The sequence below is a fragment of the Mastomys coucha genome, unplaced genomic scaffold (genome assembly GCF_008632895.1).
Source record: "Mastomys coucha isolate ucsf_1 unplaced genomic scaffold, UCSF_Mcou_1 pScaffold15, whole genome shotgun sequence".
Classification (NCBI taxonomy): domain Eukaryota; kingdom Metazoa; phylum Chordata; class Mammalia; order Rodentia; family Muridae; genus Mastomys; species Mastomys coucha.
The window spans coordinates 117,726,300-117,745,025 of NW_022196897.1; the positions used below are offsets into that span (position 1 = coordinate 117,726,300).

General features: G+C 44.1%; 1 long non-coding RNA gene across 1 annotated transcript in view; it reads right to left on the reverse strand.

The window, feature by feature from the left end:
• Window positions 1–910: 910 nt before the first annotated feature.
• Window positions 911–18,726, reverse strand: part of LOC116092370 — a 23,943-nt gene continuing 6,127 nt past the window's right edge. Inside the window, exon 2 of the long non-coding RNA XR_004119223.1 lies at window positions 911–1,162. This is a non-coding gene — a long non-coding RNA (uncharacterized LOC116092370). The remainder of the gene's footprint in view (window positions 1,163–18,726) is intronic.

Consider the following 18,726-nt stretch of genomic DNA (forward strand, 5'->3'; position numbering starts at 1 on the left):
CTCACTTTAGGCTTCTCTTGGAAATGTTCCAACTCCTTGGGTTGATGTAAGTGAATTCTCTCTACACTTCTTAGCATCTAGAATGAAATCCGACTGAGTGATGCACGTGGTTTTCTTTGTCTCCCTCCCAGAAGATGTCAGTCCTCCAGGGCAGATATCTTGATTTATACAGTTCTGTATGCCAGTTCTTCAAACAGAGCCCACCACACAGACAGTACTCCCGTGTACCAGCACTTGAGCTGGCAATTGACCAAACCATGAAGGTGAGTTTTGAAGGGGAGGGAGAACAGGGGCCTGCCTCTTTGGCTCATAAAGAACTAACTGGAAAACTAGGTGGACAAGTTCTCCAAAGAAACAGAATCATCAAGACACAGAGAGATACAGACATCTAAAAGGGAATTTGTTAAGTGAATTTACTCACTCAGTTACAACACCAGAATGTCCCATGATGTGCTGGCATGCAAGCTGCTTTCCCTCGACTTCCCATTCTACCTGTACGTTCCACAGATGGTGCCAGCCCACTTGACAGAGGTCAGGTTTCTTTCCTGCGTCTACTGATTCAAATGCTAATCTCCTCTGCAAACAACTTCACAGACTTAGCCGCGCCCAGAAATAGGGTTTTAACGCTATCCGCCCATCTCTTGTCGTAGTCAAGTTGATAAGTAAAATTAACCACACCAAAGCCCAGAAGGAGGAAGGCTAGATGGAAAACATGGAATGTCTACATTGCTGGAGTAAAGAAAAATTTTATAAAGCTATCAAGGGGGACTAGTCTGAGGGGAAGTGGGGGAGAAACAGTAGGAGGTATTGGAGGAATGTGTACAACAAATAGTAATTTCTAATGTAATACAGTATCATGTACATTGAATACACATAATGAATCATTAAATCAAAACTTGATAACCAGATGTAGGTTGAGAAACTTAGCTTTATTTGATAAGGGGAATTATTTGAGCTTAGAACCCCTTTAACACACTTAGCTTTGAGAAGGATAAAAGAAAATTCTATCAGCTGTATAAAATTCCAGATGTTGTCGTTCTGTGGTTGACAATGACTAAGCAGAAGCAGGGGTCTTCTGAGGAGCTTGATGTGATGATCTGAGGGTTAGACGCTGTGAGATTTCATAATGCCACAGAGTTACATGCATTCTTCTGCACATATACTGCAAAAATTATTAAGCATGACATCCAAACTTAGAAAAAAAAATCTCCTTAGCTACATCTGTGTAAAGTAGTACAGTCCACCTCTAAGAATGAGGAGATAGATGAAGCTATCAAATGTGTTCCCTAGGAAGTAGAAATTTGTATGGAGGACAAAAATATTTGTTCATTTTTTTTCTTTTTTGGGGGGGAGGGGAAGGGAGAGAGGGAGGGGATATTTGTTCATTTTTACAGTCGTGGGACCTGAGACCATCTACATTTAAGCAATCTACCACTGAGATTGCTAGACCCCATTCTTCCTTGGTTACATGCTGCCTGGCAGGCACTCGCTTCATGACACTTGCTATTCACCTGCCCCACTGAGCTCTCACTGAGATAGATAAAGCACTGGGTGTCCTGTTTGGCTGGATCCTGGTTATAAGATACATGATGTGAGAAACAAACATGTGGCTGGAGAAATGGCTCAGAAGTTAGGTGAAGATCACTGTCTGCTCTCCAAAGGACCAGGATTTGGTTCTCAGTAACTCTGGTTCCAGGGGATTTGACATCTTCTGGCCTCTGAGAGCACCAGGCACACATGGAACATATACATACATGTAGGCAAAAACTCATACACATAAAAGTAAATAAATCTAAAAAGATAAAGAAATAAACATGGTCATATTACATTTTAAGAATTGCTCTGGGCTGGTGGCTCAGCGGGTAAGAGCACCTACTGCTCTTCCAAAGGTCCTGAGTTCAAGTCCTAGCAACCACATGGTGGCTCACAACCACCTGTAATGAGATCTGCTGATCTCATTCTTCTCATTCTTCTGCTGTGTACTTAGTAATAAATAAAAAAAATAAAATAAAAAAAGAATTGCTCTGTCTGCTGTGGCATATGGTACTGGGCCTGGACCAAGACCAATGACGGTGCAGAGAGGAGACAGACAGATGCCAACTACTCTAGACTACTGAAGAGAAGGGAGGAAGCATGATGCATGGGTAGCTTTGGGTCTTGGAGCATAGACAACGGGGATAGGAGAAGATGGGATGGGGAACAATCTAGGAGGCTTCCATCTGTGAAATTCTTAAAGAACCATCAAGTCAACTGCTGGGTTTCTGCATGCAGGCTCATTTGTGTGGACATGAGGTGGGGGATGGGGTACAGGAGAGTCTGGGCTGGGTCATACACACAGGAGTTATCAGTGAGGTGTGATTTTACCCAAGGATTCAATGGGATGATCTAGGTAGGAAAGGGTATAGAGGGAAAACAGGAAAGGCCCCAGGAAGACAAGGAATGCCACAGATAGTTGTTACCCTGATTGACAGGGACACTGTCACAAATACACACTATAAAAGTTAGTGATCAGTCCCGAGGGAGTAAAGAGTAGTCAAATGCAAAAACAGATTCATTACCTGGCATGAATTCAATACCTACCGTGGTCTGAAATAAGTTAAAAAATCTTCTCTCCTTTTTAAAACTTAGATATGGAAGCTAGAGAGATGGCTCTTCCAGAAGACCCAAGTTCATACCCTAGCACCCACAAAGGGCACTTCGTGACCACCTATAACTCCAGGGGATTTGATACCCTTTCCTGGCTTCAGGTACATGAGAACCTAAACTCATCTGGTATACACTCAGAAATGAACACATACATATAAAAAAATAAAAAGGGTTTTAGATTTTTGTTTTGGGGTTTTTGTTGCTGGGTTTGTTTTGTTTGGGTTTTTTGTTTATCTTTGGTTTGGTCTGTTTGTGGGTTTTTTGTTTTTTTGTTTTTGTTTTTTTTTTGTTTTTGTTTTTTGTTTTTCCGAGACAGGGCTTCTCTGTGTAGCCTTGGCTGTCCTGGAACTCACTCTGTAGACCAGACTGGCCTCGAACTCAGAAATCCACCTGCCTCTGCCTCCCAAGTGCTGGGATTAAAGGCATGCGCCACCACCGCCTGGCTGTGGGTTTTTTTTTTATTATTAATTAATTAATTAGTTTGTTTATTTTCTTATTTTGGTTCTCTGAATCAGATTTTCTCTGTGTAGCCCTGGCTGTTCTGGAACTCACTTTGTAGATCAGGCTGGCCTCAAACTCAGAAATCCACCTGCCTCTATCTCCCAAGTGCTGGGATTCATGGCTTACATCACCACTGCCTGGATAATAAAAAAGGCTTTTCTTTTTTTAATCTTAAAAAAATATAAGCCTCGGTATACATAGGTAAAGTTCACTGACTAATAGTTGTCTGAAGTTTGTCATAATACATATCTCTGAAATGCCACCAGATGAGGTTATAAAATACTGAGTCTTCAGCATTCCCCCAGATACTCTCCAGCCACCTCTCAGGGAGTCACTCGGCCGTCACTGTTAGATCTGTCCGTCTATTGTACTTGATCTAGACAGAGTCATGTGGCTATGCTCTTCTATGTCTGACGGCTTCCACAGCATTTTGTTTGAGCTTATCCCCATTGTTACTGTTGTGCCCATTTCTCAGTCCCCAAAAGACCACAAAGGAGCCCATTCTGATGTAATCGCACTCGGTCTTTATTCAAGCTCGAGCATGGGCTACACCGTTATCACTGATGCAGCAGGATGGGAGGGTGAAGCCCCAAGCCCAGTTTCATGCAAGTATTTATAGAGGCAAGCAAACAAACAAGGGGGCATCCAGCTTGTCACACATCCGACTGGGGGCTAGTATGGCATTTGTTGCCCTTTAAAATGATTGGCTGGAGCTGGCAGCCAAACCATAAACTCTTTTTTTTTTTTTAAGATTTATTATTATATGTAAGTACATGGTAGCTGTCTTTAGATGCACCAGAAGAGGGTGTCAGGTCTCATTACGAGTGGTTGTGAGCCACCATGTGGTTGCTGGGATTTGAACTCTGGACCTTTGGAAGAGCAGACAGTGCTCTTAACCCACTGAGCCGTCTTACCAGCCTCAACCATAAACTTTTATAGATAAATATCTTTAGGTATAACTGTATTTCTACTTTCCTCTTGATTGGTGGTTGTTAGGGAGTGCCCTGGAGATTAGTACTAGCTGCGGGCTTGTTGGTTAACTTGAGTTTAAGCTTAGGTCAGGTTCTTTAAGATGGAGCCTGAACCCAAGATGGAGTTGGTCTGGTTTCTCAGTTATAAGTGGTCTGGGCTTCTTGACTTGCACAAAGTCCTATTACACAAAGATCACTATTTATTTGCCCATCTGTTGTCAATGGATATTCAGTTGGTCCTCATTCAAGAGTATTACACGCAACAGATTTTCTTATACAAGCCTTCTATAAAGGGATTATATCTTGTTTTTGTGTGGCCCAAGAACAACCAAATGAATGTTATTAAAAATCAAGAAGATTAGCCAGGCAGTGGTGGTGCACGCCTTTAATCCCAGCACTTGGGAGGCAGAGACAGGTGGATTTCTGAGTTCGAGGCCAGCCTGGTCTACAGACTGAGTTCAGGACAGCCAAGGCCACACAGAGAAACCCTTCACGAAAAAAAAAAAATCAAAATCAAGAAGATTGAAAGAAAAACATCCTTGGCTAGGACTCCTGTGTCTTTACATATAGCTTATCCCAAATTAAAACTGACATTTTATTTTATTTTTGACATTTTATTTTTTAATATCTATCCATCTATCTATCTTTTTTTTTAAAGATTTATTTATTTATTATATGTAATTACACTGTAGCTGTCTTCAGACACACCAGAAGAGGACGTCAGATCTCATTACAGATGGTTGTGAGCCACCATGTGGTTGCTGGGATTTGAACTCAGGACCTTTAGAAGAGCAGTCAGTGCTTTTAACCGTTGAGCCATCTCTCCAGCCCTCTATCTATCTTTTTTTAAAGATTTGTTTATTCTTATTATTTATTTTATGTGTATGAGTACACTGTAGCTGTACAGATGGCCATGAGCCATCATGTGGCTGTTGGGAATTGAACTCATGATGGGCCCGCTTGCTCCGCTGTAGTATACTGTAGCTGTCTTCAGACGCACCAGAGGAGGGCGTCAGATCTCATTACGGGTGGTTGTGAGCCACCATGTGGTTGCTGGGATCCGAACTCAGGACCTTCAGAACAGCAGTCAGTGCTCTTACCTGTTGAGCCATCTCTCCAGCCCCCTAATCTATTGGTTTTTGGAAACAGGGTTTCTCTGTGTGCCCTGGCTGTCATGGAACTCACTCACTCTACAGACCAGGTTGTCCTTAAACTCACAGAGATCTGTCTGCTTCTGCCTCCTGAGTACTGGGATTAAACACATGTGCCACCTTCACCCAGCCCAGATTAAAACTTTCCATTCTTTATTTGCTGAGCCTGACAACCCTATGTTCTTATGCACGATGGGGTTAGCCGCTGTTGCCTTTGCTCTGTTTTGGTTGTTCAAGGCAAGTACTCTACTGGTGGGCTGCCCTGTGATGGCTTGTATGTGTTCAGTATGATTCAGTTTGAATTTTTATTTTTTAAGATAGGGTCTTGCTTTGAAACCCAGGATTGCCTTGACCTTGCTGTGTAGACCTCATCGATCTCTTGTCTCCTGAGTGTTGGAGTTAAAGGCATACACCAGCATGCCTGGCCAGCCCTGAGTGCTCATTTGCTTACCTAATTATTTATGGATTATTGAGACAGGATTTCTGGAACTTACTGTATAGTCCTGGCTAGCCTGGAACTCATCAGATCAGCTTGCCTCTGGCTCCTGGGGGCTGGGATTAAAGGTGTATGCCATCGGGCCTGGCTCAGACTTGACGTCTTGGTCCCCTGGCTTGGTCTTCCGGTGCTAAGATTTGAGCCATGAGTCAACACAGCTGGCTCTGCGGTAGATACTTTTGGTTTTGTTTTATTTGAGGAGAGTTGTTTTGAGACTCTGTAACCATAACTCGTCTGGAACCCTAAAATGGTCATGTAGGCCATGCTGGCTCTCCTGTCTCTGCCTCCCAAGTACTAGGAATCTGGACCTGCACCATTATGCCAGGCCGTGATGAGATTTCAACACAATATTCTGAACTATATAAGATGTGGCTCCTCTTGAGTTGGGGAAAGTTTGCTTAGGAATTTAGCCTGGGACTGGCGGGCCAGATGGGCTCTGTAAATATCTTCATTTGCCTGAAGCCTGATTTTCTTTTAATGATGGGCTTATTCCAGAATCTGAATCCAGCATATGGAGAGTGGAACTCCACGCCAGACAATGCTGCCAGCCGCTGGAGAGAGTCTGCTGTGGAAGCGGATTGATTCCTTTCCCAATGTTCCCGCTCCACCTGCTAAGGTGCCTCACTGATGTTTTTCCAGCCTGTGGGGTCTCAGACAGGACTCTCTGACATTTCAAAGCATCATCCCCTAGCTGCTAACTGCCTCCTTTGTTCCCATGCTGCCACCTCTCCTTAACTAGGCACTGAACCCAAGGTCCTGTGAGTGAAAGGCAAGTGCCCTACCACCAAGTCATACCCTGAGCTCTCTACTTGTTTTTTAATGTATTTTGAGACAAGTTCTTATTACGTAGCCCAGGATATCCTACAACTTGTTACCTAGACCGGACTGACCTCAAACTCATAGAAACCCACCTGCCTCTGCTCCCCGAGTACTGGGATTAAAGGTATGTGCCACCGTACCAGGGTCTATTTCATTTATTAAAGCAGAAAATTTAAAAAAAAACACTCATCCTAGCAGCTTACTTAACATACAACAAACAAACCCACAGTAGAAAATTTTAAATACAGATTTTTAAATTACATAGATCATTAAGAACCTATGTTTTTGTTAATTCCCAGTTTTTGTCATGACGAAGACTGATTGTAAAGTATAGGAACCAAAGTTGGGCCTGGTGACACACACCTTTAATTCAGGCACTGGGGAGGCAGAGACAGACAAATCTCTGAGTTTGAAGCCAACCTAATCTACAGAGCAAGTTCTGGGACAGCCAGGGCCACACAGAGAACGCCCCCCCCCCAACACCTCACCTCCCATCTCCATGGGTAGGAGGTGGGATGTGGGGAGCTCCAGGCCAACCAAAGCTAGATTGTAAAATCCTGTCTTAATGCACCCTCCCACCTTTCCCCACCTACCCTCACCATCCTCCCAAAAAAACACTCATCTCCGTGAGTTCCAGGCTAGCTTGGTCTATATAGTAAGATCTTGTCTCTCTCTCTCTCTCTCTCTCTCCCTCTCTCTCTCTCTCTCTCTCTCTCTCTCTCTCTCTCTCTCTTTCCCTGTCTCTCTCTCTGTCTCTGTCTCTGTCTCTGTCTCTCTCTCTCTCTCTCTCTCTCTCTCTCTCTCACACACACACACACACACACACACACACACCACACACACGACTAATGCCTGGTGCACCTGAGCCCAACACTCATAGAAGGTTACTGGAGAAGATTTGAGTACTCTATCACTGAGCTACACCACCAGCCTCTAAATAGCCTCTAAAAAGACACATTCTTGTGTGTGTGAGCATATGAAAATATGTCGTACATGAGTGTGTGTAAGAGAGAATGTGTGCATGTGGGCGAGAATGTGAGTGTATATACAGTTGTGCCAGTATTTGAATGTGGGTATATATAGGAAGCGTGAAAGTAAGTGTGTGCGTGAGATTGGATTGGACGTGCACACAATTGTGCCACTTAAAGAAGATTTATTTCTGTTCACAGTCTCAAGGGTTCCAATTCAACAGAGTCAGGAGGGTTCCGTGGAACAAAGCAGCCGAGGACGTGGATCAGACTGCTCGGGATTTATCCTTTCGGTGGCAATGTACCTGTGTGAAAGAGTGCCGGGGAATCTCACGGTCCATACTGAACTGACTTTCCAGCACACCTTCCTCTACTGCAGAGGCTGAGAGCTAAACTGCATTGCCCTCCGCTGAAGTGCTCATGCGCGTATATGATTGAAAGCTGAAGCACTTGGGGATGGGGCAGGGGAAAGCTGAGGAAGGCCACCCGCTTAGTGGAGGAAGCAAGCACAGTACTCGATTCCAACTCAGCTCTCCCCTCACACATCCTAATTCGACAGAGGCTACAGGTCTGGTCCACAGTGTGATTTATCTGAAAAGCATCCCGACTCTAAGCCCCCCTCCATACATCCTTTTCTCTTCCTCCTCAACCCACTTTTCTAATTTTTGAGTGTACAGTAGTGTTCACACTGTTAGGTAGCAGATGGCTAAAACCTTCATTTTACAAAATGGAAGCTTCCCACTAACAGGCTATCCTTCCCCAGCCCAGCCCTCGGAGCATGCTCTTTCCAGTCTTTGGAGGAACTGCCAGAGTTTGCAGTCTTGACCAAAATCACAAAGAAGATGCTTATTGTTATTGTGGGTTTGGCCCATTCTTTTAGCACTTAATCTTAACCCTTATCAAACACACACTTTGCAAGTATTATCTCCCATCCTGGGAGCTGGCTTTTCACCCTCCTGACAGTGCCCTTTGATACACTTCTGCCCTGTGGACCCCAGGGATCAAACTCAAATGAGGTCTGTCTTGGTGGCAGGTGTCTTTGCCCACTGAATCCTTTCACTGGCCTATCAGAATCTTATATTTAGGCCTTCCTTTGTGTTTCTCTCTTCATAATTTCTCAAAATTAAACATAAGGTTTTGTTTTGTTTTTTGTTTGTTTGTTTGGTTTTTCCAGACAGGGTTTCTCTGTATAGCCCCAGCTGTCCTGGAACTCACTCTGTAGACCAGGCTGACCTCAAACTCAGAAATCCGCCTGCCTCTGCCTCCCAAGTGCTGTGATTAAAGGCGTGCACCACCACCTCCTGGCTAAACATAAGTTTTAACATTGGTTGCCAGCATTTAGAAGTCTGAAGATTCCACACAGCAATCTGTACTTGCTGCTCCTCTTGAAAAGAATGCAAAGCCCTGGCTGGCATGGCCTCTGACTGAAGTGAAGTGCCCTGTGTCCAGAAGGCTGAGGAGCATCCCTTCTGACATTCCCCAGGCTCTATACACAGGCTCCTTGCTCATCTCTGTACTTTCTAGCTCAGCTGGTGACTGGATAGGAAAGCCTTGGTCTGGGCCCTCTGGCTCAGCTGGTGACTGGATTGGAAAGCCTTGGTCTGGGCCCTCTGGCCCAGCTGGTGACTGGATTGGAAAGCCTTGGTCTGGGCCCTCTGGCTCAGCAGGTGACTGGATAGGAAAGCCTTGGTCTGGGCCCTCTGCCACAGGTCTGAAGTATGTCTAAGTTAGGTTCTGATTCAGCTGAACTGAGGTTAGTTTGGAATGCTTCCTTCCTCCCAGCTTTAGGTGATGGCAATGTTGGTGCTCTGGGGAGCACAGTCTGGGATTGAGGATCAGTCTCCTTGTTCCTCAGTCCATTCTGCACAGGGTCATGCTCCACAGTCTAAAACACCACCATTACCAGTGAGTGACCAGGGCAGCTACTTTTCACTGTCTTGGTCTTGCTTTGGTTTTATATCACTTTGAAATGGATGTAAACCAGGATGGCCTTAGAACTATCGCTTCCTTCCCAAGCGCACTGAGTACTGGGACCACCAGGCACACACTGGGTTTAGCAGGATTGTGGGTTTTTTGGCTTCTTATCCAGTATCATGACTCCCATCCTTGTGCACAGTAGACGAATCAGATATAGTGCAAATGCTAAGCCCTGTTGAGGAAGAGGCCTTGAAAATAAAACTTTGACATTCCCATCCTCTCTGATGGCCACATCCCTGAGGTTAACCCACAGGAATTCAAAACTACTTAGAATCAGAGACTCTTTCCCACAGTCCAAGAGTCTGGGAGTCACTGTTTCAAGGTCGAACTGCTGCAAACCCTTGGATTTCTCAAACCTCTTGATTTTTTTTTTCCCACCCTTTAGAAGACAGTTTCTCACTATGCAGACTTGCCTGGTCTGGAATTTGATATATAGAATAGGAGACAAGGTTACTCTTGAACTCCCAGTGATCCACCTGCTTCTGCTTCCTTCCCAAGTGTTAAGATTAAAGCCACACACCACCACACTGAACCCTCTGCATTTTAAATTCAAGGGCGTACTCAGTCTCTGCTCCCTTCGTCCAGCCCAGTATCACCTCATCTTAACTTCTCCTGACTTCAAAGTGTGGTGTGCGTGCATGCGTCTAGGACACGGGGCTAATTAGGCCGGCGGATCCCTGAGCTTCAAAGCTCCTTGCTCTACCCCCGCAGGACTGGGATCACAGGCGAATGCCATCACATGCGGGGTTTTTTTTTTATGTGGATTCTAGGGGTTGAACTCTGGTCCTCATGCTTACGAGGTCAACACTTCGCCACCGGTTGTGTGTTCTGTGTTGTCGGGGAGGGCATGTTAAGTTTCTTTGTATTGTTTGAATGTTAGTATGTGTGTGCTGAAGTGAGTACTCAAACTGTCTTTTAAAGTGGTTTATAGAGGGTGTAAGAACAGCGAGCTTGGGCAGGGGAGATGGCTCAGAGGGGAAAGGCTCTTTCTGCCAAGCCAGAGGACCCTATGAACAATACATTAGACGAGAGACCTACTTCCACAAGTTGTCCTCTGACCTCCACATGCTTGCAGTAGCTCCCAGTGTCAGAGAAGAACCAACTCCTGAAATTTGTCCTGTGACTTCCATAGAAGCTGTTTTACAAACACACACACAAACACACACGATTCTTTTTTCTAAAATTCTATTTTTTTTTTTTTAAGAAAAACAAGAAGCCAGGTGGTGGTGGTATACACATTTATTCCTAGCACTCAGGAGGAAGAGGCAGGTGGATCTGAGTTTGAGGCCAGCCTGGTATACAGAGCAAGTTCCAGGACAGCCAGGGCTACACAGAGAAACCCTGTTTCATGAAGGAGGAAGGAAGGAAGGAAGGAAGGAAGGAAGGAGAGAGAAAACACCAAGGGCTAGTTTGGGAGGCGGGGCAGGCAGATCTTTGTTAGTTCAAAGCTAGTCTAGTCTACACAGTGAGTTTTAGGTCAGCTATATGGTGTGACTCTGTCTCAAATAAATTAATTAAACTTAAAAAGAAAAGCCATTTTGTGTGTCTCCCTCTCTCTTATCCATGTTGGGATCACCACTGGAAGCCAGCTTTGATTTTCCAACTTTTTCCAGGGCAATTCCTGAAGATGAAGCATTTAGCCAAGAGCTGAAGCCCAGGTGGCTCTGTGGTATAGTTGTACATCCTTGAATGCTGGCCTCAAGGTCTCCATCACTGTTAGGTCAGCCTCCTGCCTTGTCTCCTTGCCTAGCTCAGGAAGTCACTGTCTTCTCCATGCTGGGCTCACCTTCAACTGAAACCGCCTTTGTTTTTCCTGGCTTTTTGAGCTCTTGTTCATTCAAAAAGTACCTGTTACTTGATAATTGTCATTCCTGCTTCCCTGAGTGGTACAAGGGATCCAACTTGGCCTCACATGGTAGGCAAGTGCCGTATCACTGAACCCCTCAGCCTCAGTTAGATTCTTAGGATTACACTAAGTGTCAGAGGGATGGAATGGGGTATTTGAGAAACAAATGGCCTCTTTCCATGTCTTTTTGAAGCTGTAGTTCATCAATTTTCTTTTTTTTTAAAGAATTTTTTTAAAGATTTTATTTATTTTGCTGGGCGTTGGTGGCACACGCCTTTAATCCCAGCACTTGGGAGGCAGAGGCAGGTGGATTTCTGAGTTCGAGGCCAGCCTGGTCTACAGAGTGAGTTCCAGGACAGCTAGGGCTACACAGAGAAACTCTGTCTCTAACAAACCAAAAAAAAAAAAAAAATTTATTTATTTTATGTATATGAGTATACTGTAGCTGTCTTCAGTCACACCAGAAGAGGGCATCAGATCCCATTACAGATGGTTGTGAGCCACCATGTGGTTGCCGGGAATTGAACTCAGGACATCAGGAAGAAGAGTCAGTGCTCTTAAGCAGCTGAGCCATCTCTCCAGCCCCTCATCAATTTTCTTTGTTCCCTAGCTGAACTATGTACATCAGACCAATCATTTGAAAACTTAACTGAAAAAGATACTGAAAAATACCAACTACTAAAAGTTGTTCAAGAGGAAACAAACAAAAATACTTATTTGATACTGACACTGAATATAAATTAAAAATTCTAGCCACTAAACACTTCACCAAGCCAAGAGTGCATGAGCAACTCTCATAATCACAGAGCAACAAGAACCTTCTGCCGTGTCACAACTAAGAAACAAGACCTAGTCATTTCCAGCAGATCTGTCACCAAACTAGAAAGGACAGTGGGAAAGAAAGTGGTGGCTCTGCTTCACTCGTAAATTTTCCATAATTTGACAATTATGGAACAGCATTAATTATGCTTTCCGAGGGGCGGAGCCTGGATGCGGTGGTCCGGAAGCCATGAACTATTGTACTCCGGATGTGCTGACCTTGTGATTTCCCCCAATGTGGGAAACAGGAATACATAACTTGTGGCAGTGGGGCAGACTCCCTTGAGGCATGACAGACAGAAGGACCACCCGGTACTATTTATTCCAGGATGACGAGGATGCTGTTTTCCTGTCTTGAAGCACCAATGGGACTTTCACAGCTTCAGAGTAAAGAGGCAAGAACTGATCATCTCAGTAGATTCAAAGGAGAAAATCAGAAGGTATTCTATCAGGCTTTTGTGGATGCATCTAGTCTCTGTGTGGTCCCCTAGAAGTTGACCCTAACTAAGATGAGGCTCAAGCACAGACAGGTAAAATGGGTATGTGGTATGTTTGCCAGGGGAAGCACCCATCTTGAGGGATGAAGAAGTAAGACAGGAAAGAGAGCGCTGCCCAGAGGAGTGGGTTTCAGCCCCGGAAGGGATTTCTGAGACACTGCAAAATTCATACATGTTAGTTATCCTATTTGACTAGGGTGAGAGCTGAGGGTTAGACAATTCTAGTTCCCAAGAGACATGGGTGGCTTAGAATGGATCTTGGGGCTATCAACTCCTCAACACATTCAGCCTTTGCCACAGGGCAAATCTATAAGCTGATGTTTGAGGGGAGTCGGGAAAGCCACAGACCCATAGAAGATGATGCCAGCAATTTTTTTTTTTTAAGATAAGATCTCTCTAAGTAGTCCTGGCTATCCTGAAGCTCATTATGTATAGTAGGATGGCCTAGAACTCACAAGATCCTCTTGCCTCTGCTTCCCAAGTGCTGGGACTAAAAGTATGCACCACCACACCTGGCCAATGCTAGCATTTTCACAGATGCTTGACACCAGAAAGGTCTGAGGTGACAGGGGCCAGAGGGCATTTGCCACACCTCACACACCAGAAATAGGAAGAGTCCGTTCTCAAATGGACTCTTTAAAATGTGTATAGGATGCAGGTATGTGCTTGCCATGTGCACACATGGAGATCAGAGGTCACCTCTCAGGAGTTGGTGCCCTCCTTCCACTGGGAGAACTAGGTTGTCAGGTTCGCACAGCGAGTGTCTCTCCCGACTCATTCTCACAGAAGAAACATTAGCCTCTTTCTTGAAGAGACAGGGTTACCTTCTTGCTGTACTTTTATTCCTGATAAAGAGTAGTTAGTGAAAAGGAAGATGAGTGAAGAGCTGGAAAAGAAGCAACAAACAAGCTTGCCATCGTTTGTAGGCCTTGTGGTTGCCATGGAAAGATCAGAACTGCTAGGTCTATCAGATAGCTAGTGCTGTGTAAGAAGTAGTCCCAACATAAACAACTGCAAACATTTACTACACTTTCTGAAAGTGAGGGTTACGGGGTGGCAGGGTTGCCTAGGCTCCCAGGAGGCAGAAGGCAAGTTGTTCGGAAGGCAGAAGGCAGCCATCGTGTGCAGGTAGGAGGGCCTGCTTGCATTCCTGCTCCTGTGGCTCTTGCCTTCACATGGGTCTTCACATGGGCCTACGCACACACATTTTTATACCTTGTGGCAGTATGACAGTAGGTCTCCCCTGGAGAGACAGCTAAGAAAGTGAAGAGATAGGATGGAGTTGTGCTTTGGTGGTAGAACAGTGGACTGGCATGCCTGAGGCCCTATAGGTTTAATCGCCACCATTTAAACCGTGAAGAGAAATGGGAGCTGCAGTCTCGGTTCACAGTTTCCAAGGTCTCAGTCCGTGGTCACTCACTTGATTCTGCTTTTTCTCGAACTGTGACAAGGCAGGATGTCACAGAGTGTGTGCACAGATGTGAGGAAGATGCTGGGGCAAAGCCGCTCATGACACGGGACCAGAAAATAAAAGAGAAAGAGGCCATGGTTCAATATCTTTCAAGAACAACACTGTTCCCAGTGACCTAACTTCCTTCCTCCTTGAGAGGTCAAGAGTGAGCCTCTGTCTCCAAAATTCAAGCACAGGGAATATAGTTAGCTGTAGAGTGCTTGCCTAGCATGACTGAGGCACTGTGTCAAAAACCAAACATTTGGCTGGGCCATGGTGGCGCACGCCTTTAGTCCCAGCACTTGGGAGGCAGAGGCAGAGGCAGGCGGATTTCTGAGTTTGAGGCCAGCCTGGTCTACAGAGTGAGTTCCAGGACAGCCAGGGCTACACAGAGAAACCCTGTCTCGAAAAAACCAAACCGAACCAAACAAAACAAAAGAACAAAAAAAACCCAAATATTTGTTCTTTACGTAGGCTTTAAGAACCTCCCCTGCTTCAACCTCATAGTTTACTGTTATATGGTAATGCTCTGCCTGCCTCAACCGCCTGATCTCTGGGTGGAGGCGCACGTGCACGAGAAGGAGTGAACCCATGGTAAATAGGACTGCATGTTAAGCTATCCAGGAAGTGAAAAATGCAACAAAAAGTGCCAGGAAGCAGAGGCAAGGGGAATGTCTGTGGGTTCGAGGCCAGCCAGGGGTACAGGGTGTGACCATGTCTTAAAATAAAACAAAAAACAAAAAACAAAAATCTAGATGAAAATATTGAGATAGCTTTACATATTTTAACTGGGGAAAAGTCATTATAAGATTCATCACTGCTGGGTGTAGTATCTCATATCTGTAATGGCAGCACTGGGAGCCAGAGGCAGGGAGAGCTACATGAGTCTGAGGCCAGCTTGGCCTGCATAATAGAGCAGCCTTGTCTCAAAAGACCAAAAATAACAAAACCAAAAGAGATTCAGCATTGTCTATTCACGCACATTGACTGAAAGCTCTTGCATAGCCAAGGAAAGTGGAAAGTTACAGATTAGGAAAATTTTTGGTTTTCCAAGACAGAGTCTGTCTGTAAATCTTGGCTGTCCCAGAACTCCCTCTATAGACCAGGCTGGCCTCAAACTCACAGAAATCTACCTGCCTCTGTCTCAGGAGTGCTGGAATTAAAGGCATGCGCCACCACACCTGGCCCTATGTCAAATATTTTGTACACATGGAAGACGCCTGTGATCCTAGTACTTGGGATGTTGCGAGAGAAGAAACTTAAATTTAAGGCTTAACTTGGACTACACAGTGAGACCTTGTCTCAAAAAGCAAAAACAAATTCACAGTGAGAAGTATCTTTTGTCCATCAATCACTAAGTTCTTATTGATTAAAGACTGGGTTTTTTTTTTTGTTTGTTTGTTTGTTTTAGTTTTTTTGTTTTATTTTTGTTTTTGTTTCTTTTGAGACAGGGTTTCTCCTTGTAGCCCTGGCTGCCCTTGAACTCGCTGTGTGGACCAAGCTGCCTCCGTTTCCCAAGTGCTGGGAATAAAGGCATGCACCACCACTGCTACCCCACAACCCTACTACCCTACCACTCGACCCTGGCAAGTCCTTTTTCTCACATAAGAAACTGCGGAGGTGGGCTAGGGTCACCTCTTTAATCCCAGCACTTCAGAGATAGCGGCAGATCTCTGTGAATTCGAGGCCAAAGTGAGTTCAGGACAGCCCAGGCTATTAAACAGAGAAACCCTGTCTTGAAAAACAAAAACAACAACCACCACAAAACTTACAAACCAATTTTTATTCATTTACACATTAAAAATATTCCTCCAGATGTGGTGGCACGCACGTTTAATTCCAGCACTCAGGAAGCAGAGGCAGATGGATCTCTGGAAATTCAAGGCCAGCCTGATTTATATAATGAGTCCTGGGTCAGGCAGACATACACAAGGAGATTCTATCTAAACAAGGAACGTTTCTTGCTGTATCATGAGGCTGAAGTCCGATTGCTGCAAGTTAAAGGCCAGTCTGAGCTACATAATGAGTTCAGTGCCATGCTAAGCTGCAGCATAAAAATTTGTTTCAAGAGAACCCAAGAGCCAGGCAAGAAACCTGGAGGATGGGGTTGGAGAGCTGATTTTGCACTTAAGAGTATTTACTGGGGCTGGAGAGATAGCTCAGTGGTTAAGAGCACCGACTGCTCTTCCAGAGGTCCTGAGTTCAAGTCCCAGCAACCATATGGTGGCTCACAACCATCTGTAATGAAAGCTGATGCTCTCTTCTGGTGTGTCTGAAGACAGCAACAGTGCACTTACATACACAAATAAAGTCTTTAAAAAAAAAAAAAAAAGAGTATCCACTGCTCTTTCAGAGGACTTAAGTTCAATCACCACCACCCATATAAGGTGGGTTATGACCATATGTAACTCCAGTTCCAGGGGATCCCACCTCTTCTGGCTTCCCTGGGAATTAGGCATGCATGTGGTGGCATGGACATACATGAATTCATAACTTATTTACACACATAAATAATAAGTTAAATCTAAAATAAAATGTTTTTAAAAGACAGGGAAATCATGGAGACAGGAACAGGAGCAGAGCCATCCTCCTGGAGTCTGGTGGAAGCCTCTGCCAGCTGAGAAGGAAGAACAGGGGTGAAACAAACATTTGGAGTGGCGTTCACCAACTTGAGGTTAATTTTCTCTTTCTGTACAGATATTTTATAACAGCATAGCAATGACCCGGCCTAAGGTGACTGTACTTGACCTCAGTTTCTTAGGACTTTGTTCCCGTCCCCAGACATTGCCCTGAGAATCTCAAGCAAAACTGCTTATGCAATAAAGATAACCTGGCTTCCTGGATCCCTTTCACCTTTCCAGTTATAACCCTACCAACCCTATCAGTTGTCACAGGAACCATCCAGTGATAAGCCAGGAACTTCTAATCCCTCCAAAATCTTTTTATTCCCCAGTTCTGAAAACAGTGAATTGGACCTACCAGCTGTACAATTAACGATGAGTGCACAGGCCTCCTTCTTGGGTTTATTTCAAGCTCCCTTATTTTCTCTGCTGCTGTAATTGGGACTGTGGCAATTATCTCTTTCTTAGTGTTTGTTGTTCATCTACAGAAAGGCTACTGATTTGAGCGTTGATTTTACACCCTGTCACTTTGCTAAAATTGTTGATTGGTTCTAGAAGGTTTCTGGTGGAGCTTTTGGTCTCTCTGATGTGTACTAGCATATCATCTGCAAACACTTCTTTTCCCATTTGGATCCCTTCACTTCCCTTCTCCTGCCATATTGCTCTAGCTAATGCTTCCTGCACTATACTGAAAGGAGTGGGGACAGTGGGCAGCCAGGCCCCATCTCATTCCTGATTTCAGTAGTTGCCTCAAGTTTTCCTCCATGTAGGATGATGTTGACTGATCAGTCATGCATAACCTTTGCTGTGTCTCAGTATGTTCCCTCCAGTCCTACTGCCTCCAGGCCTTTGATCATGAAAGCACGTGGGAATTTCTCAGAGGCTTTTGCTGAATCTACTGAGATGGTCATGTGATTTTTGTCTTCAATTATGTCAATGTTATTTATTATGTTTATTGACATATATATTGAACTAAGTCTGCATTTCCCAGATAAAGCCAACTTGAAAATCATGAATGATATTCTTGTAATGAACGTATCTGTCTATATTCTGAATTCTAGTATATTATTAAAGATTTTTGCATCTTTCTTCATCGGGGATATTGGTCTATAATTTAGGTTTTTTGATGTGCATTTACTTGGTTTCGGCTTGTTGGCAAGCTGCCAAGGCATGGAATCAATTAATTATCCTACCCAGCTACAACACCTATAAACTTCAAGGACCAGCATGGCAAGATATTTGTAAGGGGACAGTAAGTGACACTCAAGTGTCGTTGACTTTGTCGTTGACAAAAATGTATCTAATTAGACTTAAGGTCGGTCAACAGGAGGAAAGTCATGAAACCTAGTACTAAAAACATAGCTACACTTCCTGGAGCTAGTGATGTCATGGATCTTATAAGATAATCTCCTCCCACCATTTTACCACACCAGCATAACTCCTTGCTATATGATAAATCTTATCCTAACACCACAGATAAATAGCTACTATCCCTCATAAAAGAAATCTTGTCTCAAAAAGAAAGAAAGGAAGGAAGGAAGGAAGGAAGGAAGAAAGAAAGGAAGAAAAGGAGAAAGAAAGAAAGAAAGAAAGAAAGAAAGAAAGAAAGAAAGAAAGAAAGAAAGAAAGAAAGAAAGGAAGGAAGAAAAAAAGAAAAAGAAATTTGACAAGTGTTGGAGAGGATGCAGGAGGCTGGGGGAGGAACCCTTATTAGTTGCTAGTTAGAGTGCAAATTAATATATCCATTATAGACATATGTTTAGAGATTGCTCAAAAATTAAAACTATAACTACCATATGATCTATACTACTCTTGGACACATACCCAAAGAACTCCATATTCTACCAAAAATATGTGTACAAGCATGTTTATTGCTGTTCTATTTACAATGCCAAAGAAATGGAACCAACCTAGATGTCCATCAACACATGAACAGATAACAAAAATGTGGCATGTATACAAAA